Source organism: Pristiophorus japonicus, chromosome 4 (genome assembly GCF_044704955.1).
Source record: "Pristiophorus japonicus isolate sPriJap1 chromosome 4, sPriJap1.hap1, whole genome shotgun sequence".
Lineage (NCBI taxonomy): Eukaryota > Metazoa > Chordata > Chondrichthyes > Pristiophoridae > Pristiophorus > Pristiophorus japonicus.
The window spans coordinates 274,798,538-274,825,759 of NC_091980.1; the positions used below are offsets into that span (position 1 = coordinate 274,798,538).

Here is a 27,222-nt window from a genome sequence, read left to right on the forward strand (position 1 = left end):
CTATCACTATTGCTCTCCCACTCTTTTTCCTGCCCTCCTGTGCAACAGAGCCAGCCACGGTGCCATGAACTTGGCTGCTGCTGCCCTCCCCTGATGAGTCATCCCCCTCAACAGTACCCAAAGCAGTGTATCTGTTTTGCAGGGGGATGACCACAGGGGACTCCTGCACTACCTTCCTTGCACTACTCTTCCTGCTGGTCTTCCATTCCCTAGCTGGCTGTGGACCCTTCTCCTGCGGTAAGACCAACTCGTTACACGTGATACTCACGTCATTCTCAGCATCGTGGATGCTCCAGAGTGAATCCACCCTCAGCTCCAACTCCGCAACGCGGACCATCAGGAGCTTGAGGTGGATACACTTCCTGCAGATATAGTCGTCAGGGACACTGGTGTCGTCCCTGAGTTCCCACATGGTACAGCAGGAGCATAACACCCGACCGAGCTCTCCTGCCATGACTTAACCCTTAGGTACACTTAAATTGGCAACAACAATGTTAAAAGTTACTCACTGTTATAGAAGAGAAAAAAGAAAAGAGAAAAACTACTCACCAATCACCAGCCAATCACTTACCCTCTTGGCTGTGACGTCACCTTTTGATTTCTTTCTACTTCTTTTTTGCCTTCTCTCCCCGCTGCAGCTGCACAGGTACGCCTCTCGCTGCCGCTGAGCCTTTATAGGCCTCAACAACGTTAGGAACTCCTGCCTCTCGGACTGCCGCCGCCTCTCGCTGATGCTGAGCATTTATAGGCCTCACCAACGCTAGGAACTCCCGCCTCTCGGACTGCCGCCGCCTCTCGCTGCCGCTGAGCCTTTATAGGCCTCACCAACACCAGGAACTCCCGCCTCTCGGACTGCCGCTGCCGCTGGGCCTTTATAGGCCTCACCAACGCTAGGAACTCCCGCCTCTCGGACTGCCGCTGCCGCTGGGCCTTTATAGGCCTCACCAACGCTAGGATCTCCCGCCTCTCGGACTGCCGCCGCCTCTCGCTGCCGTGAAATTTACAGTGCACTTCAATGATACCAACAACAACAGCTACAACAGGAACGAAAGTCTGCACCCATCCCTCACCCACATCTCGGGGAAAGTGCACTTCCTTATAGGGTCGGTGATGGGGGGGGTGTGGAGTGGGGGGTTGGGGGCCCGGCTTGTGTCTGACCGGTGACTGGTGCGTGGAGTGAAGTGGGAGTGACAGTTGAGTCTCCGGCCTTTGTGCCCTTATTGCAGAAGCCAGCTCCCTCATGGCATCTGCACACCCTCTGAATGCCCGCTCTGACTTCCCGTCTTAGTTCAGAGATTTCACCTGATAGTGTGGCGACTGTCGAAATCTCGACCTCTGAAAAGAATGACTCTGACACTTACAGCTCCGGCAGAAGTTTCTTTAATTTACTTGCTGGCAAGGGGCAGGTCACACTCAGTCAAGGGCTAAATGAACACCTCCGAAATGGTACAGTTTCACAAGATATTTATACAGTAAAATCCAAGTTATGGCCTCTCCCTGTGTATTGGCTCTGTCTCGTAGTCCGTGAATACAGATAAAGAGTTAATTACTACATCCTTGTCCTGACATGGTTTCCAGATATTTCCTTTTGTCAGGGTTATTAGTTGGCCAGCCAGCCATTACTTGATGTGTGTGAGGTAATGAGCTATTACCTGTCTTGCATTGTGTCAAGATTGTTCAATTTCCTAGTCAGTTTATCTGTTTGCATCAAATGGATGAGGTCTCTACAAGAGATAATGGCTGGTGGGTTGAGTCTAGAAGAAAAGGGTGGGGTGACATGGAACTCTTGTCGTGTAGACAATAGTAGAGCACCATGGGGGTACTTGTCTCGGCATGACTTGTCTCCTAGCTGTCTGATGGCCATCAGCCATCTCAAACCTAGTATAGCTGTTTATGCAAGCTGACTGCTAAAATGCAGAAAGTTCTGGAAGGACCAGGACTCCATTTTGTTATATATTGCAAAGGGCACACAAATACCGTATGGTATCAGCTTAGATAAAAATACATTTCCACATTCCCCCATTTTGTCCTTCACAAGGACAACTCAATCCATTCTGATCTTGTACAGTCTCTCCATTTCCATTTCCACACAAGAGCCTTCAGCAGTTGTTGCTACCATAACTCTAGCCATGGTCTCGGTAGGTAACATAGTTTCTCCCACCCTGGCACAGCAACACTTAACGATGACAAATAATAGATACAGGGCGAAGACTATCAACAGGAATATGATCAAACCCTGTACCACAGATTTCCCTAGGGATCCCAACCATCCCGATGCCCAACCCCACAAGGTGATACCGTCCTGGCCAACTGTCTGTTTATACTCTATTACCTTTTTCCTGATGTATTCAGCTAAACTGCCGATTTCTTCTGATTTATCTGGGATATACGTACAGCATTCTTCACCTATTAATGCGCATGTCCCTCCTTCCTTGGCTAGGAGATAATCTAAGGCCATACGATTTTGGAGAGCCACTGTTCGAATAGCTACCATTTCATCATTTACCCCTTCAAAGGCTTGGGAAGTTGCTTTGGCTACTAAGTTAGCCAGTTCCCGTAACTGCCATTCGGTCGATGCTATTCCATAGGGTGGCACCATTACCTTGAATATTCCGTTTAGCCATGTCAAATCCCGTTTAAATCTATGACTTCCATAGGCATCCCTTAGAGTCTTTATTGATCTGATAAAGAGTACCACATATCCTAAGTAACAGGACCCTGTCCAGTTGGCTGGTAACCATGGGTAGGCTTTATGGCCACAAATAAAGTAGGTGCAATTATAGGACGTCAGCTCCTGGTCCTTTCGCGCCATCCATACTCGAGTGGTCTCACCTTCCCACCCTTCACCTGCGGCTTTGCTATGGACCATTGTCCAGCCAACGGTTGCTATCTTTCTCTCAGTGGGATTAGTTGTGGCTTGCCATTTAGTCATTTGGGAACACTTGCTGCGTCCCATTTCTGGTCCTTTAGTTTCATTACTCACTCGGCATATTATACCTTTGGGATTTTCTATTCTGGGAGTAATGCTTAGGAAGGAAGGCTGATGGTTATTATCATAATTGGGCTGGTACCATCCCTGGAAGGCTGTAAGTTTATACCCTGCCGACCTCCATTCTGTTTGCTCCTTCGTTTCTGGCCCCTTAGTTAGGTTTGTCCTATTTTGCACTGTCAACCATTCTACCATTTCTGATTCGTTAAAGGGGACAGATCTCAGGGGAATATCCCCTTCGGAGTGGACAGTTACATGGGAACATATCCAACAACTCGACAAGTTCTTTCTTGAGCATACTTATGACTCAGTGCCATAAATAAGTTTACTTGCAGTTCCCTTCGGTGGCGGGTCTGTACCCCTGGTGTAATCAATAATGCAAAGTAAAACCCTGTCAAGCTCAGCACCATCAGTCCCCATAGTCCATACAGTTCCTTATTCAGTCTTCCTTTTTCTGTTCCTCTGGTTCCTTCTTCCCTTCCTCCTGGTCGGGTGCCCGTTTGCAATGGGACGCATGGATCCATGTTGGTCTTTCCTTTACCTTGATTGCAGTATTGGTCGCCAGCAAGACCTGGTATGGTCCTTCGAATCTTGGCTGTAGACTGCTTTTTCTTTGAAAAATCTTAATGTAAACGAATTCCCCTGGCTCCAGGTTATGACACTTCCCTTCCGCTGGCTTGACTTGAGCTTCCTTTACTTGTGAATGAAAGCTGGAAATACATTTGGTTCGTGCAATACAATAATTCAACATATTTTCTTCCATTTTGTGGATGCCCATTTGTTTTGCAGTAAATGGTGCTGTAAAAGGTAGTCGTTGGGGACGTCCCATAACGATCTCATGCGGTGACAGGCCTGTTCTGTTGGTTGCAGATCACATTACCATCAAAGCTAAGGGCAGCAGTTCTGTCCATTTCAGTCCAGTGTCATTGCATAGTTTTGCCAGCTTATTTTTAAGCATTCCATTATATCTTTCAACAAGTCCAGCTGATTGTGGATGATAACTGCAATGAAAACATTGATTAATCTGCAAAGTTTTACACATTTCTCTTTTATAACAGTTCCCGTGAAATGTGACCCGTTATCACTAGAAAGCTTAGCAGGGATTCCGAAGCGCGGTACGATTTCCTTTAACAAACATTTAGCAACAGTAGTGGCATCGGCCTTTTTACATGGAAAGGCTTCAATCCATCTAGAGAACACATCTACAATAACTAATACATACTTGAATCCCATACACATAGGTAATTCAATAAAATCCATTTGTAAATGTACAAAAGGCCTGACTGGATTTGGGTGGGAGGCAGATTCTACTTTTTCCGTCTTACCCGGATTCATTGTCTGACAGGTAACACAATTTTCGCAGATTTGTTTTGCAATTGCCGAAATACCTGGTGCATACCAAGTTGCCAAAATATAATCTGCCAATCCCCCTTTGCCCGCATGTGTGAATATATGAACACATCGGGCAATCCATGGAAGTAAGGATCTGGGCGCCACCACGCGGCCGCCGTGGTGAATCCATATTCCTTCTGGATTTTTATAACATTGATCCTTCGTCCAGGTCACCACCTCCTCCGTAATGGCCTGTGTCTGAAAGGCCAGCACGTCATTAATAGTGGGTGGCGGGTCTGAGCAATTATTGTTCCTTAGTGGGAACAATGACACCTGTATCCCCCCTTTTGACAGAGCTGCTGACTTAGCTGCATTATCAGCTCTGGCATTCCCAAGTGCCACCTCATTCGACTGGCCTGTATGTGCTTGGCATTTGATAATGGCAAGTTTCAAGGGGCATTGAATGGCTCGCAGAAGATTTTCCACTTGTTCTGCATTTTTGATAGTGGTTCCTGAGAAGTCAGGTACCCGCGAATCTTCCAAATTTGTCCATAGTCATGTGATACCCCAAAAGCATACCTGGAGTCAGTGTAGATATTAACTGTTTGTCCTTCAGCCAGAATACAGGCTCGAGTTAACGCAAACAATTCGGCTTGTTGGGCTGAAAAGGAGTCTGGAAGAGAGGCTGTTTCGACAACATTAAACTGAGTTACAATTGCATAAGCCGCTCTAGGTTGGCCCCTATCATTTCGTAGGGCTGATCCGTCAACATAGTACACTAAATCAGGGTTACACATTGGTACATCTGTTAGATTGATACGTGGTTTAGTCACTAATTCGGTTACCATTTCACATGGATGGGGTTCGCCGTCTTCTTCCGTGGGGAGTAGAGTGGCTGGATTTAAGGTAGTACATCTTTTAATGATAAGGTTCGGATTTGATAACAGTTCGACTTCATATTTAGTGGTTCTTGCAGAGGTTAGGTGTTGGGTGGCACATTTAGTAAGTAAAATCTCGACAGAGTGTGGGATATACTAAATGGTCTGATGATTTAGAGTTGTTGTCTGAGCCTGTTGCATAGCATAATAAGCTGCTGCCAACGAAGGAAGACATCCTGGTAGTCCGTGTGCCACTGGGTCTAGTTGGGTACTGAAATACGCTACTGGTCGCTGCCTGTCCCCATGTAACTGAGTCAAAACAGATTGTGCAAAACCCGACTTGTGATGCACAAATAAGTTGAATAGCTTAGTGTAATCTGGTAATCCCAAGGCTGGTGCTGAAGTGAGGGACTGCTTAAGACTCTGGAAAGCATTCCGGGACACTTCATTCCAAATCCTTCTTTAAGCATTGTGAGAATATAGTAGATTCATTCACAGCTCGTAGGTCATTGACAAACCTCCATTTGTCACTATTGGGCTTCTGAACCGGAAGAATCGGTGTGTTACATGGACTTCTCATTTATGCTTATAGTGATTCCCAGATCACAGAATGTAAAGTACTTGTTTTCTAATTTTATTAAAAGGCTTCCAAACCCAAGATTTTTCCAATACCCCCAAAATGTTGATCAAGGAGATCACCTGAAATATCTCAAAATCCCAATTCAAATATTGTACTGCCACTCTTTATCAAAAAAAATCCTCTTACTGAGCTAGAAGCTTTTGTACCAAGATTTTACACCAAGGACAATGAGAGTGTACTCCCCCAGCCTGCACCTCGAGAGACCCACAAAGGCTTTTTAAAAAAAAAGGCATTACAACTTCCCAAGGCATTACAACTTTTAACCACCGGGACCATATCTCAACAAACCTGTCCTTTGTGCATTTCCTAGCTCCGTAACTTCTCATCCGAATAAATCCACACCTGCGCTTCTAACTTAAAATGTCTTAAACTTCCCACATACAGGACAACACTATGAAGGGCTAAAAACTTCACTTTGTTTGAAAAAGTGGGTGGAGCTAAAACAAACAGGCAGCTCCACAACCTTTCCAAACAGGTTTCCAGACACAAGGAAAAAACACAGAAGCACTCTCATTCAAAGACAAGACATTCACGCACTCTCATTCAAAGACAAGACATTCACAAAAGTCTCTCTCCATTCAATAAAGCTTTTTATTTTTGCTAGCTTTATTTTTTTTTTGAATCCATAAGTCACTTTCAGGTTCTCTTTTTTTTATTTTACATTTGATTTACTTCCTCTGTTAATTTTACATGGGCTTGAAGAATCGGAACCCAGGCCTTTTCTATTACTTTCCTTTTTTTTTTCCTCTTCTACCTGGATCTCTGTTTATAAGACACTCCTCTAGACATGTTGTTCTCTCTAAATTAAATGAACCATCGGGTGGAAATGGCCTGTTTTCACCCTTAGTCCACTTTACCGTTTTTTTTTCTTTGGTCAATTGAAGATTGACCACAATTCTGGAGCATGACATAGGCTGGTGTGCCTTTTGTGGTGTTTTAACTTGCTCCGGCACCCATTATGGATGATTAAGATTTTCCACAGTTTCTGATCTCACAATCCTTTCGGCCAACCGAGTTCTCTACGCCCACTTCTCCTGGCCGTTACGTGGCCTGAAAAGGCTCTTAATTCGGGCTCAGTCTGGGTGTGTGAGATATGTTGGCACGAACCAACCGTAGTTGATCAATCAGTTATTGTTTCTTTTCTTAATCAATCCTTGTTTTTTTTTTCAAATCACAATTTTCACTGGTGACTCTTCCCGTTTCTCTAATGGCAATGTCGCACAAAGGTATTGCACACAACAGTATAACAAGGACAACTAGGACAAACAATATTCACGCGAGTACACAAATCATAACCTTACACTCTATCTAAACAAATAATCAATTCTCAGTCTGCGTTATACGCCACTACAGACCGAGTCCTTAACTTATCCTAATAAAACTTATAAAACTGATAAAACTTATGGTTCCATACTCTAACTCTTATCACATAAGAACCTTTGATCGATTGCGCTTCTTTTTTTTTCTCCTACTCTTATCACATAAGAACCTTTGATCGATTGCGCTTCTTTTTTTTTCTCCTACTCTTATCACATAAGAACCTTTTCCTAATTAAAAACAATAAAAATCTTATCACATAAGAACCGTCGATCGATTAGCGCTTTTTTTTCCTAATCTTATCACATAAGAACCTTCAGGAACCTTTTTCGATCGACTTGTGCTGTTTCTACCTTACCTACTGAAACCTTCCCCGGGCTGTTTCGAGATTTTTCCAGAACCCGTTCCCTTCTGCTTGCAAGCTGAGAAAGAAATGGTTTAAAAAAAAATAACTTTAGCTTTTAAATGTCGAGTCTTGTAGATTGCAGTACCTCCCCTGTGGACAACAGATTACATATGCGATTCAACAGTGAAGAAACCTCTTGTGAGCAAAAGGCTTACCTTGTTTTGGCCACTGAAGCCTTTCACTGGAGAGGCACTATGCCTGTATCCGTTTTACTCACAGGACAGAGAGTATGCAATCTCGGTGGAACCTCCAAGAAGTAACTGTCGAAATCTCGACCTCCGAAAAGAATGACTCCGACACTTACAGCTCTGGCAGAAGTTTCTTTAATTTACTTGCTAGCAAGGGGCAGGTCACACTCAGTCAAGGGCTAAGTGAACACCTCCGAAATGGTACAGTTTCACAAGATATTTATACAGTAAAACCCAAGTTATGGCCTCTCCCTGTGTATTGGCTCTGTCTCGTAGTCAGTGAATACAGATAGAGTTAATTACTACATCCTTGTCCTGACATGGTTTCCAGATATTTCCTTTTGTCAGTGTTATTAGTTGGCCAGCCGGCCATTACTTGATGTGTGTGAGGTAATGAGCTATTACCTGTCTTGCATTGTGTCAAGATTGTTCAATTTCCTAGTCAGTTTATCTGTTTGCATCAAATGGATGAGGTCTCTACAAGAGATAATGGCTGGTGGGTTGAGTCTAGAAGAAAAGGGTGGGGTGACATGGAACTCTTGTCGTGTAGACAATAGGAGAGCACCATGGGGGGTACTTGTCTCGGCATGACTTGTCTCCTAGCTGTCTGATGGCCATCAGCCATCTCAAACCAGGTATAGCTGTTTATGCAAGCTGACTGCTAAAATGCAGAAAGTTCTGGAAGGACCAGGACTCCATTTTGTTATATATTGCAAAGGGCACACAAATACCGTATGGTATCAGCTTAGATAAAAATACATTTCCACACGACCTCATCATGCACCCCACTGATGGCCGCCACAAGTGATCTTGTGAGGGCATTGGTCTCCTCACCCAATGAAAAAACCTGATTAATTTCTGCTGAGGGCTGCCTCTCAGGAGAGACTAGTTGGCTTCTCCTTGCCCTCGCCATGGGTCTATCTAGTGGCACCTCTCGAGTGCGAGGCGCAGGGTGGGACGGTGGGGGACTGGGTGTCCCAAGATGCATTTCCCGACCGCCACTCGGACCTGCAACTTCAGAAGGTGTGAACCCAAGGAATGTAATATCTCCAAGTTTGCAGATGACACTAATCTGGGTGGCAGGGTGAGCTGCGAGAATGCTAAGAGGCTGCAGGGGGACTTGGACAGGTTAGGTGAATGGGCAAATGCATGGCAGTTGCAGTATAATGTGGATAAATGTGAGGTTATCCACTTTGGTGGCAAAAACAGGAAGGCAGATTATCTGAATAGTGACAGATTAGTAAAAGGGGAGGTGCAACGAGACCTGGGTGTCATGGTGCATCAGTCATTCAAGGTAGGCATGCAGGTACAGCAGGCAGTAAAGAAAGCAAACGGCATGCTGGCCTTCATAGTGAGGGGATTTGAGTATAGGAGCAGGGAGGTCTTACTGCAGTTGTACAGGGTCTTGGTGAGACCACACCTTGTGTATTGTGTGCCGTTTTGGTCTCCTAATCTGAGGAAAGACGTGCTTGCTATTGAGGGAGTGCAGCAAAGGTTCACCAGACTGATTCCCGGGATGGCAGGACTGACATATGAGGAAAGACCGGATCAGCTGGGCTTATACTCACTGGAATTTAGAAGAATGAGAGGGGATCTCATAGAAATGTATAAAATTCTGACGGAATTGGACAGGTTAGATGCAGGAAGGATGTTCCCGATGTTGGGGAAGTCCAGAACCAGAGTACAAAGTGTAAGAATAAGGGGTAAGCCTTATAGGACCGAGATGAGGAGAAACTTTTTCACTCAGAGAGTTGTGAACCTGTGGAATTCTCTGCCACAGAAAGTTGTGGAGTCCAGTTCATTGGACATATTCAAAAGGGAGTTAGATGTGGCCCTTACTGCTAAAGGGATCAGGGAGTATGGAGAGAAGGCAGGAGTGGGGTACTGAGGTTGCATGATCAGCCATGACCATAATGAATGGTGGTGCAGACTCGAAGGGCCGAATGGCCTGCTCCTGCTCCTATTTTCTATGTTTCTATTTTGCCGAGGAGCTAATGGAGGGCTCTGGCTGTATGATGCCCTGAGATATGTTCTGATCGATATCGCGGTCAGTATTCTCCTGAGCACACATTTCTATGGACTCCTCCTCCCCCCACCCGCCTTGATCTGGAGCGCACGCATCTGGATCCTTAGGATCTTGAGTGTCATTATGTTCTGCAAAAGACAACACAACAGCAGCACAGGAGGGGGCAGGATGGGTGGCATGAGTAGTCTCACGCGTAGCAGGCCAGTCAGCAGGTTGATTTTGAAGGGCCACTATGCATTTTAATGACTCACCCTCACCATTGCGTGTGGGTCCAGCTTGTGCAGAGCTTATTCTTTTTCTGCCAGTGCGAGTCAAGCAACCCTCTGTTCCAGGGGTGTCAGTTGGTGCAGATTTGGCGGACCTCCTCCTGTTCTAGATCTTTCCCTCTTTCTTCTGCAAAGATGAAAATATTAATTGTCAGACATGGTGCGCTTCTGATGGGTGGGACACATACAGATGCTCACATTTTCCACTGCAATTCAAATTAAAGATGAAGATATTACTTACACTCACTATTTGACCAACGTCCTGCCATTTCTTCTTGCATTGGCTTCCAGATCTTGCGGTGTTGACCCCAGCGGAGAATTCTTCGGCAACGAGGTTCCATCTTTTCCTCATTTCCTTGGGGGAGACCTTTGATGGACCACTCTTGCTGATATCCAGATCCAGCAATTTCTCCTCAATAACCGTTACTAATTTCTCCACTTCCTCATAGAGGAAATCCTTGGTTCTTCTTGCACGCTCTTGCGCTATTCGTCTATTGGACTCAAACGCAGGTAATGTTCAAAGATCACACTTACACCTCTCTTACACCTATCCAGCACTCCTTTCCACTCCCTAAGCCACACACAAATCAATATTCAGACTCCCCTTTATATATGCTCCATAGCCACATATTCTGAGAATGCTTTCCCTTTAATTGGCCGATTGCTAAACGTCCTGTTACACTGCGCATGTGAACCGCCCATTGCGCATGTGCGCACATTCAAACGGTCATGTGTGTCCCTGCCGGCACTGAACGACACACTGGGCCCAAGCCCCGTCCCCCTGCCGGCCACGTTGAGCATGCACGCCCGAAGTTCCGCCCCCCCCCCCCAACACACACTCTGCTGCGTGACGCTGATGGATCCAGACGACGAGGGAGTGGCCAAATTCCGAGGTAGATTTTTGGTGCTTTTTTTCCTCCAGGATGTAGGCGCACCACATCGAGATATGCTGCTCTAAGCAGCTGGGGAAATTTGGGGCCAATGTCCTTAATTGTCCAGCTTAATTCCAAAAGCTTGTATTAAAATTCCAAAAGCTTGGATTAATCAATTTTTAGTTCATGGTCGTCTTCTGTGCTTTTCTGAAGATTAGTAACCTTACAGAAACAATTGATAATTATTTTAAAATTAAGGCATTGGGAATGTAATTGATCACTCTGCAATCTAATGCAGTCCCTTCAGGCTGTTAACATTTAAATCCTCCCACATTATGACACACATGACAAGAAATACATTGTATAACATCTTCCCATCATTTACATCTCATAATATGTCCACCCATATTTGGGTAAATGTATTGGGCACCACCCCAGTCACCTCAGGCCACTAATGCCAGCAATGGGCGGCAACTTTCCTCTCTCCACCCGTTGAGTTGCCCTGGGGAGCTGGCTTAGGTCCAGAGGAAAATCTGCTACATGTTTTATGAAAAACTGATAAAATAATTATAATGAAGCAGATGCAAGTTCATAAACAGACCCAGGTTAAACTTTTTTTGTCTGTTTTCCTTGGCCTTCCCTCATATCCGGTACCAGAATGAAAGGAAGCCACTTTAATAATCATTATAATGCGCTAAAGTCCATCTCTCAGCTACTTTGCAAAATCAGCACTATGTTGTACATTGGAAGAAAGCTAACAGAGACTCACTTGAAGCCAAGATTCCTATTTTGATTGAAAAATAAGAAAATGCCTGTTTTTCTGCATAACTAATGATTTGGTAAGAAAATTGCAGAAACAGGAGCTTTCAAATGTGCATTATCTGGAAAATGTGATTTTGGTACTGGATCATTATTTGTGAAGAGGCATTCGCCCTGTGTTTCATTATAAGTGACATTTCAGGCCCTCCTACTCAGCTTGGGTTCTGCTATATTGATGTGATGGGGAAACTTTTCCTGAAATTAAAAGGTAAAATTGAATATTGATGCAATTGAAACAGAAAATGCTGGAAAAAAGGAACACTTGCATTTATATAGCGTCTTTCATGACCTCAGGACGTACAAAAGCGCTTTACAGCTTACGAAGTACTTTTGAAGTGTAGTCACTGTTGTAATGTAGGAAACGCGGCAGCCAATTTGCGCACAGCAAGCTCCCACAAACAGTACTGCAATAATGACCAGATAATCTGTTTTTGTTATGTTGATTGAGGAATAAATATTGACCAGGATACTGGGGATAACTTCCCTGCTCTTCTTCAAAATAGTGCCATAGGATCTTTTATGTCCATCTGATAGAGTTGACGTGGCCTCAGTTTAATGTCTCATCTGACAGTACAGCACACCCTCAACATTGTACTGGAGTGTCAGCCTAGATTTTTGTGCTCAAGTCTCTGGAGTGGGACTTTAACCCACACTTTCTGACTCAGGCGAGAGTGCTACCCACTGAGCCACAGCTGACAAATGCAGCAGCAAACCAGCCAGTAGTAAAAAGAAAAGACGTGTTAACTATTCAGATCTATGCCCTTTATCAGTACTGAAAACTAAAATAAAAACAGGCATTTTAGTTAAGTTGAAAAAAGTAGAGAGAAAAAGGGTGAGGGAGAGAATCAAATGCATAGTCACCAATAGGGGAAAGAGCTAACTAATTGTGATCAGGATGAAAGAGGCAAATGAAAATTATAAAGAGGGTAATAAGGCAACTTTAAGGCTGGCATTTCTGGAAGAGAAGTGGCAGTAAAGCAAACAATACAAATAAAAAGAAGAAAAACTGCAAATGCTGGAAATCTAAAATTAAATGAGATGATGCTGGAAATGCTTGTCAGCCAGCAATGCTATTCCTGTTTGTAGCCACTAGATGGTACTAATAATTCTGGCTGCAGCCTTAGTTTATTACAAGTTCAAGTTGAAAGGGCTGCTGGAGAGCTTCTGGTGTGAAAGAGCTGCTGACTGCAGCAGGTTTACATTTTGAGTCTATGTGTTAAATTCATTCACAGGATGTGGGCATCGCTGGCAAGGCCAGCATTTATTGCCCATCCCTAATTGCCCTTGAGAAGGTGGTGGTGAACTGCCTTCTTGAACCGCTGCAGTCCGTGTGGTGAAGCTATTCTCCCAGTGCTGTTAGGGAGGGAATTCCAGGACTTTGACCCAGCGACGATGAAAGAATGGCGATATATTTCTAAGTCATGGTAGTATGTGACTTGGAGATGCTGCTGTTCCTGTGCGCCTGCTGCCCTTGCCTTTCTGGGTGGTAGATGTTGCAGAGTTGGGAGGTGCTGCTGAAAAAGCCTTTCTGAGTTTCTACAATGCATCTTGTAGATGGTACACACTGCAGCCACGGTGCGCTGTTGGTGGAGGGAATGAATGTTTAAAGTGGTGAATGGGGTGCCAATCAAGCGGGCTGCTTTGACCTGGATGGTTTCAAGCTTCTTGAGTATTGTTGGAGCTACACTCATCCAAGCAAGTGGAGAGTATTCCAGCACACTCCTGACTATTAATTGTAGTAATCTTCAGCTCTGGTGCTCTTTTTCACTTGGGTCACCTTTACTTCTGAATTATAAGAATCTGTAACCTGCTGAAAGTATTGTCAGAAAGCCTGTAGTAATGATAGTATATCTCCCCAACATGAAAGTCATTCAGCAGCACTCTTGAGACTCTGCAACCAACCCTGAAAATTGCAAGAAGCCTACAAACTTAAATCAAACTGCTAGCTATCTACTTAAAAATTCAATGCATAGTCTCAATTGCTTTATAAAATGAACGTACGGATGCTGAGATCAATTGCTGTGTCTCTGCCACTGACCTAGCAGAGATCAGCTAACCCAGCACATATTGAAGCTTATGCCTTCCTGACTTGTATAGCTCAGCCACTCACTGGATAAAGTTGCTGAGTTATTAGGGAGAGCCTTGGAGTTCAAAATCACCAAATTAGAAATTATATAAAACTGGTTTTAGATGAAGGTTTCACATCAGCAGAAAGCAGAGATCAATTGTGTTTTGTATGCATGCCTGTTTACTGTGTGATGTCTGTAACACTGTTATGCTACATTGAATGTGGCAGGATTCATCCAAATTTTTTCAACGGTCATTTGGCTCATCACAGACTGGCTTGCCACTGTGTCGATCTCCATGGAGACTGGGACCCCATCGATGTCCACTTCCATCATCCACGGAGAACTTCCAGTGGAGCAGGTAAAGATTCCACTCTTCTTCCAGGGTTTGAGCAGCTTCATCTTCATCTGTGTCGGAGCCCCGGTGATCAGCCAACTCATCAGAGACACAGTGAGTATAGCCTTTTCTGCTCATTCTCTGAAGGTGCCCTTTGTGTTCAGATTTGGTCTCCTAACCTGAGGAAGGACGTTCTTGCTATTGAGGGAGTGCAGCGAAGGTTCACCAGACTGATTCCCGGGATGGCTGGACTGACATATGAGCAGACCCCGGATCAACTGGGCCTTTATACATTGGAGTTTCGTAGGATGAGAGGGGATCTCATAGAAACATATAAGATTCTGACGGGACGGGACAGGTTAGATGCGGGTAGAATGTTCCCGATGTTGGGGAAGTCCAGAACCAGAGATCACAGTCTTAGAATAAGGGGCAGGCTATTTAGGACTGAGATGAGGAGAAACTTCTTCACTCAGATTTAGTAGCCCCAGAGAAGACAACCACCAAGAGCTATGAGCAACTTGTAACAATCATACAGGAACAACTAAAACCGAAAGAAAGCATCCTCACAGTCAGGCACCGGTTCTACACTTACCAGCGACCTGAGGGCCAAGAAATTGCCAAGTATGCTGCACACTTAAGAAGACTAGCTGCACCATGTGATTTTGGCGACTGCACACAGCAGGTAACCCAGTATAAAAGGGAACTCACAGCTTGTTGTCGTCACTCAGGAGCTGCAAATGAAGGACTGCAGGTCTACACAGTTTAAGTATCATACCCTGCCTCGTGGAGTCATTACTAAAGGTGCCTACATACGCTACAACTGGCGACGGGAATACGAGGTCATGAACTACACGCTCAACATGTCTAACCTCAGCAACTTTCAGCAATTTACAGAGGGGGAAGATTGGAACACTTCTTTATCGCCAACGACCTGGATGGGGACACACTGGTTACACTACCAAACAAACGCAGGGCCATCCTGCTTAGCAGTTGTGGACCCACCATCTACGGTCTCGTCAGGGATTTAGTAGCCCCAGAGAAGACAACCACCAAGAGCTATGAGCAACTTGTAACAATCATACAGGAACAACTAAAACCGAAAGAAAGCATCCTCACAGTCAGGCACCGGTTCTACACTTACCAGCGACCTGAGGGCCAAGAAATTGCCAAGTATGCTGCACACTTAAGAAGACTAGCTGCACCGTGTGATTTTGGCGACTACCTTAATGAAGCACTAAGGGACATATTTGTCATTGGAATCGGCCACGAAGGCCTCCTAGACAAATTGCTCCCGGCTGACATCACGGTCACCCTGCAGAAAGTAATTCAAGTGAGCCAGGCCTACATGGTTTCGGCCAGTGATTCCAAGCGAATACTGACCCAGGACTCTAAACCGGCGAGCGCAGTGCACTGCATGGATACTTCTAAAGGCAGAAATGCTGCCCCGAGTCCCGCAACCCTGAGTCCACCACATGGGGCAAACCGGATGGCCCCGTGCTGGCGCTGTGGAGGGAACCACAGGGCCCACCAGTGCCACTACAAAGACTATGCATGCAAAGGCTGCAAAGAGAAAGGGCACCTTCAGAGAATGTGCAGAAAAGGCTGTACTCACTGTGTCTCTGATGAGTTGGCTGATCACCGGGGCTCCGACACAGATGAAGATGAAGCTGCTCAAACCCTGGAAGAAGAGTGGAATCTTTACCTGCTCCACTGGAAGTTCTCCGTGGATGATGGAAGTGGACATCGATGGGGTCCCAGTCTCCATGGAGATCGACACAGTGGCAAGCCAGTCTGTGATGAGCCAAATGACCGTTGAAAAAATTTGGATGAATCCTGCCACTCGACCAAAACTGTCTCCTGTCCAGGCAAAGCTGCTTACCTATACCAAAGGTAAAATCCAAATCGTTGGCAGTGTAGACGTCCAGGTCTCCCAGGGCAGCTTGTTGAACGAGCTCCCCCTGTGGATTATAGCTGGCGACGGTCCCATGCTGCTGGGCAGGAATTGGATGAACCGGGTCCACATCAGGCAAAGTGGCCCTGTGGAAGAAAAGACCACCATAGCCTACCTGCAGCAAGACCAGCAAATGGCTGCAGCACCACAAGCAGCAGAACCTGTAATCAAAATGGCCTCCGCCATGCCACGAGTGAACATGGAGGAGCAACATGTGACATCGAGCGGCCAATCGGATTTGAAGGCTCCCTTAAAGGAGACTGGTAACCAAAAAAATTTAAAAGGGAAGTTTCAACTATTTGAATACATGGACTTTAAAGTTAAAAATGCAATAAAAGCGTGCAAATATGAAAATGTATGCAATGTAACCATGAATTGTGATGCTGGTTTAACTAATGTGACTAATGAGATGAATGCAGTTGTCAGTAAGGTTAAGAACAAGTTTATTATGCTTAACAGTAATGACAGAGATTGTGAAATGCCTAATGTAACCATGTCTGTTGAAACTAGGACACCCAAAAGTGATGCAAATGCTAGAATGTATAATGCAGGCTCGACTACATGTGATCAGAGCCAAGGTGTCATGTATACCAGTAGGACACTGCCAAAGGACATTGGGTCCTACAGGGACCATGCTGCCAATGGAATCCCCCTGTGAGAGACCCCCAGGTCCAGCAGGCTACCTGACTATGTAGCCTGGACCTTTGGAACGAATGTGATGCCCCTTGCAGGGCACACACACAGACAGTGGTAGCAGACCCACTACAGGGACAGTGGTCAATGGACAGCCCAGCCACCACCAATGGCAACTGCACCAGACCGGCCCTACAGCCCCTGGCCACCAGGGCTAACACCAGGAGCATGCGGCCAATACCATCCAGCTTCCCTGGCAAACCTTGAGATGACCTGACCCTCATCCCCATTGGTGGACAAGGAGCCCACACAGTCTTGTGGCCCTGCCCACCACCCCACAACTACCCACATCACAGCATATACACACCATCCACTGCTGCCGTGGCTACCTCTCCGAGGGATCCCACAACTGTGACACCCACTTGGTCTGTGTGTGAGGGAGGGGAAACGTACGAGGACAGCCCCAAGCACAGGGGTCACACCTGGCAACCACACAACCCTCACCACAACCTCCCATAGCCCACCACTGATCACCTCCCCTGGTCATGACAATAAGGATATGAAAAATGCTCAGGGGGAGTATTGTTGTGTATGCATGCCTGTTTACTGTGCTATGTCTGTAACACTGTTATGCCACATTGAATGTACCCTTATACTGTACACACCTTACCGGTACACTAGAGGGTGCTGCTGCTGGAGACCTAGGTGTTGCCTGCACATGACAGGTAACCCAGTATAAAAGGGAACTCACAGCTTGTTGTCGTCACTCAGGAGCTGCAAATAAAGGACTGCAGCTCGACACAGTTTAAGTATCATACCCTGCCTACTAAAGGTGCCTACATACGCTACAAGTTGCTGAGCCATCAGTCACCTTGAGAACCATTTACAGTAGATAAACATTTTGAACTGTTAAGCCAGAATTAATCATCCAGGGAACCAAGGGCAAATATACAGGTATAACACAGGCAGGATTGTCATGATGCCAATCAGTGTCATATATTTTATGAGCCCTTGCAATCCAGGTACAGTGAATTTTTTAATTTAATAAAAGCTTTGTTCCCAGTGTGCTCTGGAGCTGGGCGGTGTCCTATTACAGCCAATTATTATGGAATTTTTGTTTTTATTGAGTGCGCAGTTAATCATTCTCAATTGATGTAGAAGTTCGCTGTTTGGACGGGAGGAATTAGCGGCCCCATGTGATCATGTTGAGAAAAATATCTTTGTTGTACGAGACAGATAGGCTGCAGAAGTTCACTGGCATAGAGAAATTAGATTTTTTAAATGTTATCATTTTCTGGTGTCTACAAATGCCTCATTCCCACTTATTCTGTAACAAGGCAACAGGAGTAGACACAGTCGCACCAAAAAATGCAGCCCTGGGTACACAAGACAGATAGATTACCAGAGTCAACAAATGTAAGGAAATCCATCATTAAAATATTTTATATTTAATCATGGTTAAAAAATTAAAAAAAAACAGCAGAGAACATTGTGTGCCAAAAACAGCCATTGATGCATACTAAAGTTACAGGTTAGTTGCACCAGAAATCGGGCGTTTTCCATTTTTTTTAGGTGACTCAAGATATTGCACATATTCAAGATGATCTTTTCCACCTAAAAGAGTTTTCAACTACAAAACAGAGAATGCCAGCTCTAAAGGAGGACAGATTCCGAGTGATTTCTGCCCCATCTATTCCTGTGAAAGGTCATTAGGTTAAAAATATTTCCTCTTTCCTAGAGAACTAAATTACAGCATCTGCAGTATTTTGCTTTTGATTAAATTATGCTGCTTGAGAGAGGGGAGTCTTGTCTTAACATTCCTGTAAAAACGATTACAACTTCTGCCATATTACAGGTTCTATTCTGTCCTTCCACGGATAGTGTTCAACTCCACACGTGAAGTGCCTTTTCATTTGATGACATATTTATTGGACACAATGACCCTGGATTGCATTTACGCACCAATTACGCGAAATGTATGGCAGTTTCTGTGCTAATCTTGTCGACGGGAACTTATGGTGAAATTTCCTGTGGAGCTCATTTACCTATGCTGGAATGTAATAACCGACATGAAAATGAGCACAAATGCAACACCAATTATTACCCATGCTATTTTGATGCTATTTTTAAAATGGTGACTTTCCCATAAAACATAATAGGCAGGATTTCGACAGTATTCGACGTCATTACTCTGTGAAACTGACAGCAACTTCTGAAGTCCGCGCATGCGCAGTTAAATGCGGAAATCCAGAAGTTGCTGTCGGTGAATCCCTGCTCCTCCACAGGGCGCGCTGTTGAAGTCCCTGCAGACGGCAATCTTTAGAATCTAATCACTGAACTGGCGAGAACTTCCCCTTTTACACTGCAATATCGCTGTTAAAACCCCCTGAAAAAGTTAAACCTTTTGAATGAGGTGTAACTGACATGAGGTTAATGGCGTATGGAGTCATAATTACTGCTGAACAACTTTTCTGGCCCTGAAAAACAAATGTTATATTTGTGGAATGTCAATTTTTTCCATTATGATAAAAGTTCAACAGGTTTTAAATATAATATAAATATATATTTTTTATGAAGTTTGTTTATGATATTTCAGCTTCTACCTTAATCCCATGTGCATGTCCCAATCTTTATTTTGCTCTGTAAAATTTATAAAAAGTGAAGGATAATCAGTGTGTGGTATATGAAGGCACCTTTAGTAATGACTCCACGGGGCAGGGTATGATACTTAAGCTGTGTAGACCTGTAGTCCTTCATTTGCAGCTCCTGAGTGAAGACAATAAGCTGTGAGTTCCCTTTTATACTGGGTTACCTGCCGTGTGCAGGCAACCCCTAGGTCTCCAGCAGCAGCACCCTCTGGTGTACCGGTAAGGTGTGTACAGTATAAGGTTACATTCAATGTGGCATAACAGTGTTACAGACATCACACAGTAAACAGGCATGCATACACAACACGGTGTATTTTACTTCCTGGTTTTCTGTCTGTGAGAAGTCTTCAATGTGATTGGCTGCTTAGCCTGCTTGATGACATCAGTGTTGCTGATCCCCTAGAATCAAATTAACGTCGGGAAGGGTAAAATTGACGCCACTGTGATTGCTAGATCATTGTGGGCAGTTGTCTTAGAGGTTGGCAGTCACTTCACTGCTGACCACAATATCCAGGCCAAAGGCTTTCTGCATGTGTCTGTATTGCTGTTTTGTGGACTTCTTTGTAAAATCAGAACATTGGCATATGTGGAGTGTGAAACAGAGCACTCTGATGCTACACAGTAGCAATGCTGCATTATTTAGCAGCCTGGCAAGAACTACCAAAACTTGCATAATGTGGGGAAGGAAGTGTGAATCTCAATTAAATCTAGATTTGAAGTCACAGCTTTCTATTTGAGATTCCTGACATTCTATCACCAGAGGAACTTATTTCTAGTTTAGCCTCTCATTTCTATGTGCAACTGAAAAGCCAGTGGCCCCATTACTATCCACAGTCGACTCCATCCCGCAACATGCTACCCGCCACTATCTCAGCAAAACCCCAGCCCTGCACAAGGTAGAAAAGGCCATCAGTCAGCTCAAGAACAAGTCATTAGGAGCAGATGGAATCCATGCTGAGGCACTAAAGTATGGCGGAGAAGCACTATTGGCATGAATACATGACCTCTTCTCTCTTATCTGGAAGGAAGAGAGCATGCCAGGAGATCTCGGAGATGCCGTAATCGTGACCATCTTCAAAAAAGGGGACAAGTCCAACTGCGGCAACTAGGAAAGTCCTCCTCAATCGACTTCTCCCTGTGGCTGAAGAGCTCCTCTCAGAGTCACACTGTGGATTCCGTCCACTAAGGGGTACAATGTCATGATCTTCACCGCATGACAACTATAAGAGAAATGCAGGGAACAGCACCAACCTTTGTACATGGCCTTCTGTGACCTCACAAAGGCCTTTGACACTAAGCATGAGAGATATGGAGGGTCCTCCATCGTTTTGGCTGTCCTGAAATGTTTGTCACCATCCTCTGCCTGCTGCACGATGACATGCAAGCTATGATCCTGACCAACAGATCCACCAGAGACCCAATCCACATCCGGAGCGGGGTCAAGCAGGGCTGCATCATCGCACTAATGCTCTTCTCAATCTTCCTTGATGCAATGCTCCATCTCACTATCAACAAGCTCCCCGATGGAGTGGAACTAAACTATAGAACCAATGGGAACCTGTTCAACCTTCGTCGCCTCCAGGCTAAATCCAAGGTCGTCCCATCCTCTGTCATCAAACTACAGTCGCTTGCGTCTGCGCACACTCAGAGGCCGAACTCCAAGCCATCGTCAACACCTTCACCGAGGCATACGAATGCATGGGCCTTATGCTAAACATCCGTAAGACAAAGGTATCCACCAACCTGACCCCGCCATGCAGCACTGCCCCCCCGGCCATCAAAATCCATGGCTCAGCCTTGGACAATGTGGACCATTTTCCATACTTCAGGAGCCTACTATCAGCAAGGGCAGACATCAATGATGAGGTCCAAAATCACCTCCAGTGTGCCAGTCCAGCCTTCGGAAAAGAATGTTTGAAGACCAGGACCTCAAATCTGGCACCAAGCTTATGGTCCACAGGGCAGTTGTGATACCTGCCCTCCTATATGGCTCAGAGACATGGACTATATACAGTAGACACCTCAAAGCGCTGGAGAAGTGCCACTACCGCTGCCTCTGCAAGATCCTGCAAATTCACTGGGAGGATAGACGCACCGTCAGGCCAGGCCAACATCCCCAGCATCGAAGCACTGACCACACTCGACCAGCTCCGTTGGGCAGGCCACATCGTCGGCATGCCCAACACAAGACTCCCTAAGCAAGTGCTCTACTCGGAACTCCTACATGACAAGCGAACCCCAGGTGGGCAGAGGAAACACTTTAAGGACACCCTCAAAGCCTCCTTGATAACGTGTAACATCCCCATCGGCACCTGGGATACCCCTGGCCCAAGACCGCCCAAAGTGGAGGAAGAGCATCTGGGAGGGTGCTGAGCACCTCGAGTCTCGTCGCCGAGAGCGTGCAGAAACCAAGCGCAGACAGCGGCAAACCAGATTCCCCTTTCCTTCAACCACTGTCTACCCCACCTTTTAGAGACTGTAATTCCCGCATTGCACTGTATAGCCACCTGAGAACACACTTTGAGTGGAAGCAAGTCTTCCTCGATTTCGAGATACTGCCTACGATGATGATGATGATCCACAGTTACAAAGATTAATTTGCACAACTTCACCGTGGTCTCAATTTGGGAAGCATCCAGCACTCGTGTCAAAAAGCCATCGTGTCTTAATTATTCAGTGTTACCTTGAGGTTAACATCCTTAGCCGGATGTAGTTTCACTTTTGTGTGATATTGGGTGGAAAATTTCTCTGAGCTGCTCCCGCTTTGTTGGCATTACTTCACTGGAACTGCAGCAACAAGCTGGTATATACATGCAAATGGGGATTCTATCCCACTCTGGTGAAGTAATGCCAGTGGAGCAGGAGCAGCTCTGAGGAACATCCCGGCCATTGTGTTGCTGTGCTTGTGATTTCACTGTGTCAGTAATTTCAGTAATGGTGCCCTCAGAGCCTTTTGCCTCTGCTGCTCCTTTTCCTCTTCCATTAGAGTACAGAACAGGGAAGATCATCCCAGCTGTTTCTGAACACATTGGTGAGTGAAAGGGGATTGCGGGGGGGGGGGTGGTGGTTGAAAATCTGCCAGTCTCAGGTACTTCAGTTAAGTATAGTGCAGGTCACAGTAAGAAAAATATGGGGCAAAAATTGCAATCAAACTCAAGAAATCACAGTTACACCAAAATCAGGTGACTTTGGGCTGGGTTGCGCATATATTTCTGGGTGTAGATCTATGGCATCAAATCTAGAAAACTCGCATGAGCTGGTCTTTCACATCAGGGTGGGGCTATGTAAATGAGCAGCCAAGGGTTCGGCAGACAGAAGCAGCACAAACTATTGAGCAACTTCACACGCACCAATGTTGCAGCGTAAAACTGGTATAAATCAATCAGTTACACGTCAACTTCCTCATTAAAAAATGGTGAAACACCACTCCTACACTATAGTTACGCTGAAACTTTCCAGAAAATTCTGGGCCAAGGTGCATAAGGCTACCCAACTATTCAGCATACCTGAAGTGAAGAAAGATGCAAAATGTTACTGTTTGAATTTAAACACTGCATTTGGAAACAAATCTGTACAAAGTCTTTGCCTATACAGGAATCAGTTACTGAAGTTTTACAAGCAGTATAAAGCCACTTTCTATGACATTCTGTGCACATTGATCTAGAAAAAGTGAATGGAACACTACATTTGGGACAATATTCCCAAGCGTCTTTGTACACCCCAGGGTTCCACAGCTCCGGTTCAAAACTGTAAGGGAAAATGAGCATTGATGTCAGACCAGCAACGCCTTGATTTAAAAAATCTCATTCTTGTTTTCAAATCACTACATGGCATCGCCCTTCCCTATCTCTGTAATTTCCTCCAGCCTTACAACCCTCTGAGATATCTGTGCTCGCCCAATTCTGGCCTCTTGAGCATCCCCAATTTTAATTGTTCCACCATTGGTGGCCGTGCCTTCAGCTGCCAAGCCCTAAGCTCTGGAATTCCCTCCCTTAAACTTCTGCACTTCTCTTTCCTCCTTTAAAATGCTCCTTAAAACCTACCTCATTGACCAAGATTTTGGTCCTCTGCCCTAATATCTCCTTCTGTGGCTCGGTGTCAATTTTTGCTTGATAACGCTCCTGTGAAATGCCTTACTAAGTTAAAAGGCACTATATAAATACAAGTTTTTGTTGAATGGAAGAGAGGTTATCTTTTAGATAGATTTTTGATTTGTAAATAGTTTTTACGAGCAACTTTATGGACCAAATTAAAGTTATAAATAGAAATGAGATATTCAGTATTTTTTCCCTTGCAGGTGTTGACTCCTTACTGGAATATTAGTTTCACAGGTGCCAGTTACACTCTGGAACATTGCCCAAATGACTTTGTGAGTCTTGAGTGCCATAGCCTCACCAGCTGCAGGGGGCATCACTATGACCCTTAAGCACTAGCCTAGATTATACAACTCAGCTCAAACTGAGGATTGAACCTGGGACTTCCTAGTCTGTTTGGTGCAGTTACTCACTGTATAAACTTCCTGAGCCATCAGGGTGGCTCCAGGATAGTCAATATTCCATATGACTTCTAATCTCAAGTGCCCTCAATGGATGATCAGCAGCCTTTCAGCTTCCAGGCACCTATGACAGGGGAACCATATCGTAGGAGTACTAGAATAGGTATACGAGCACACAAGCCAGGCACTAGGGTGATTGCATTTCAATATTAAGAGAATGAATAGTTGTTAAATCCACAATGCGCACAATGTGGTCAATACCATTTTTTTGCATTGATATTGACCTTCATATTCTTAAGTTATGTAAAAGGAAGACCCATGAGATAGTTAGAAAGACTTGCATTTATATAGCACCTTTCACGACCACTGGACGTCCCAAAGCACTTTACAGCCAATGAATTACTTTTTGAAGTGTATTCACTGTTGTAATGTAGGAAATACGGCAGCCAGTAGTGTTGAAAGGACATTCAGAAGGTGGTTGGAAGGAGTGGGTCAAATGGTGGGGCTGTTGGTGCGCTGGGAGAATCTCTCCTCAATAATTTGTTGCCCTACAACTCTGTCAGCTGGCAGAACTGCTTGGCCTTGGTCTTCCTCATCATCCTCTTCCTCCTATGGCAACTGCAAGGCTTGGCACCTCTGATAGTATAGTTGTGTGTCAGGGAGCAAACCACTGCAAATCTGGAGGCTCGCTTGGGTCTATACTGCAGGACACCACCCGTCGGTCCAGGCATCGGCACCTTTACTTGAGGATGCCTATGAATCATAACAATTTACAGCACAGGAGGCGGCCATTTGGCCCATCGTGTCTGTGCCATCCGTAAAAGAGCTATCCAGCCTGACCCAACTTTCCAGCTCTTGGTCCGTAGCTTTGTAGGTTATGGCACTTCAAATGCAAATCCAAGTAATGATTTGCTCAATGAGAGCACTGATTTGTAGCTAGCTCTCATTGGATCCACGTTCAGCATCTGTTCCCAAGTTCCTGACTGGAGTCATGAGCCAAGTGTAACAAGGTATCCCCTGTCTCCAAGGAACCAGCCTGACATCTGCTGGTCTGGGCTCAAGACAGGGCGAACTGAGGACTGCATGCCGCAGTGTGAAGGCATTATGACTACTGCCAGGAAACTGGGCACAGACCTTCATTATTCGCTGTTTGTGGTAATGGACCAGCTGAACATCCCGGAAGTGGAATCCCTTTCTGTTATAAAGCATGGCTGGTTTTTGAAGGGGGGAACGCAGGATAACATGTGTGCAGTCAATGACACCTTGCACCTGGGTAAATCCAGTAATGTGGGCAAATCCGAGAGTTCTTGTCTCCTTGTGAAGAAGGCATCCATCACTTGCCTGGACAACAAACTGACTGATGTTGCTGATGTAACCTGTTGCAGCCTGGAGTGAGCCTGTGGCATAGAAGCTAAGAGCCATGTAACCTTCACAGCCCTGGTGTTTGGCTCCAATTCCTGCAGTAATGGGGTGGCATAGGTCAGTGGCTGCCTGCCTGCTGAAGCGCAGCCTTCCTTTGCACGGCTCCTCGTCATGTTGAGGTTCAACAACCTGTTCCATAAGGCTCACATTCTGTAACGCCTTGTTGGCCCTTGCTTCTACTGCCATCTTCTTTGAGCCTGCACAGGTCTGTTCTGCTGTGCTTGCCGCTTGCTGCTACCTTGGCAGCCGCAATAGTAGTCCCAGCAACATTCCAATCTTTTCCAATACTCCTGCAGCCATTGAAGTCGAACAGTGCAGCTGCAGCCAAAACTCAGCCCTCCAGCACCTCAGTTGTATCAAGAAATGTCAAAAGCCCACCCAAAACATGTCTCTAAAAAATTCCAGCAGCCAAAACCAACTATCCAGAGACTTAGCTGAATGGGGGTGAGAATCCCTTTAAAAATTGTTGCTTCAGCCTGAACCCAGAGTGCTCGGGCCTTGCTTTTCTGCGCGGCCATAAAAATGAGTGAATCAAACGCTCCCAAAGGAGTCCTAATAGAAATGCAGGACCCCTATGTACATATTTTAACGAGGCCAGTGTTCATTTCAGATGGCTGCCAGAGATGACTAATGAGCGCCTTAACCAATAGCGTGGCCACTGAATTTTGTGTGCAATTCACCGCGGGACATCCCACTGTGAAACTGAGAAGTGGATCGCCAATTTTGTGCTCAAAACTTGCCGAAACAGAAAGGAATTTCTATCCCTATATAATGCTCGGGCGAGGTTTATCAATTTTGGTCAGTGATATTTCCTCTCTATCCTGATATACAGATCTCACAGAAACCAACACATCAAAAGTACCAGTAATCTGCCGTGTATAAAAGTCAATTTCTTAGAATGGAGGCTGTCATTTTTCTCCCAATAATTCAATTTTCCCATTGCATTATCACCTGAAAAATGGTTCTCTTTTTCTGAATATACAGTGGCAGAGTTTATAGGTTTATGGAGAATGCTCTAATCACATGAAGGCTGAACATAAGAACATAAGAAATAGGAGCAGGAGCAGGCCATGCGGCCCCTCGAGCCTGCTGTGCCATTCAATAAGATCATGGTTGATCATCGACCTCAACTCCACTTTCCTGTCCGACCTCCAAATTCCTTGATTCCCCTAGGCTCCAAAAATCTATCTATCTCAGCCTTGAATATATTCGGCGACTCAGCATCCATCTAAGGCAGAGAATTCCAAAGATTCAGAACCCTGAGTGAAGAAATTCCTCCACATCTCTGTCTTAAATTACCTACCCCTTATCCTGAGACTGTGCCCCCTAGTTCTCGACACTCCAGCCATGGGAAACAACCTCTCTGCATCTACCCTGTCAATCCCCTTCAGAATCTTGTATGTTTCAATGAAATCACCTCTCATTCTTCTAAACACCAGAGAGTATAAGCCCATTCTCTCATCATGACAGCCCTCTCATCCTAGGAATCAATCTAGTGAACCTCCGTTGTACCGCCTCCAAGGCAAATTTTTCCTTCCTTAAATAAGGAGACCCAAACTGCCACAGTACTCCAGGTGGGGTCTCATCAACGCCCTGTACAATTGTAGCAACACTTCCTTATTCTTATACTTTAACCCCCTTGCAATAAAGGACAACATGCCTTTGTCTTCCTTCTTGCTTGTTGTACCTGCATGCTTGCTTTCTGGTACAGCAAGCAAGAAGGATTGGGTATTACCCCAACCTCTGACGTCGAGCTACAGTACGCGGACGACGCCTGTATCTGCACACATACAGAGGCTGAACTCCAGGATAGAGTCGAAGTATTTACTGAGGTGAATGAAAGCATAGGCCTTACGCTAAACACCCATAAGACAAAGGTCCTCCACCAGCCTGTCATCGCCGCACAGCACTGCCCCACAGTCATCAAGATCCATGAC

At 45.3% G+C, this 27,222-nt stretch overlaps 1 long non-coding RNA gene across 1 annotated transcript; it reads right to left on the reverse strand.

The window, feature by feature from the left end:
- Positions 1–1,373: 1,373 nt before the first annotated feature.
- Positions 1,374–10,782, reverse strand: LOC139263425 (uncharacterized). The gene is made up of 3 exons (XR_011593144.1): positions 10,284–10,782; positions 10,034–10,169; positions 1,374–3,990 (listed from the first exon to the last, which is right to left on the reverse strand). It is a non-coding gene; the product is annotated as an uncharacterized lncRNA (long non-coding RNA).
- Positions 10,783–27,222: the final 16,440 nt, after the last annotated feature.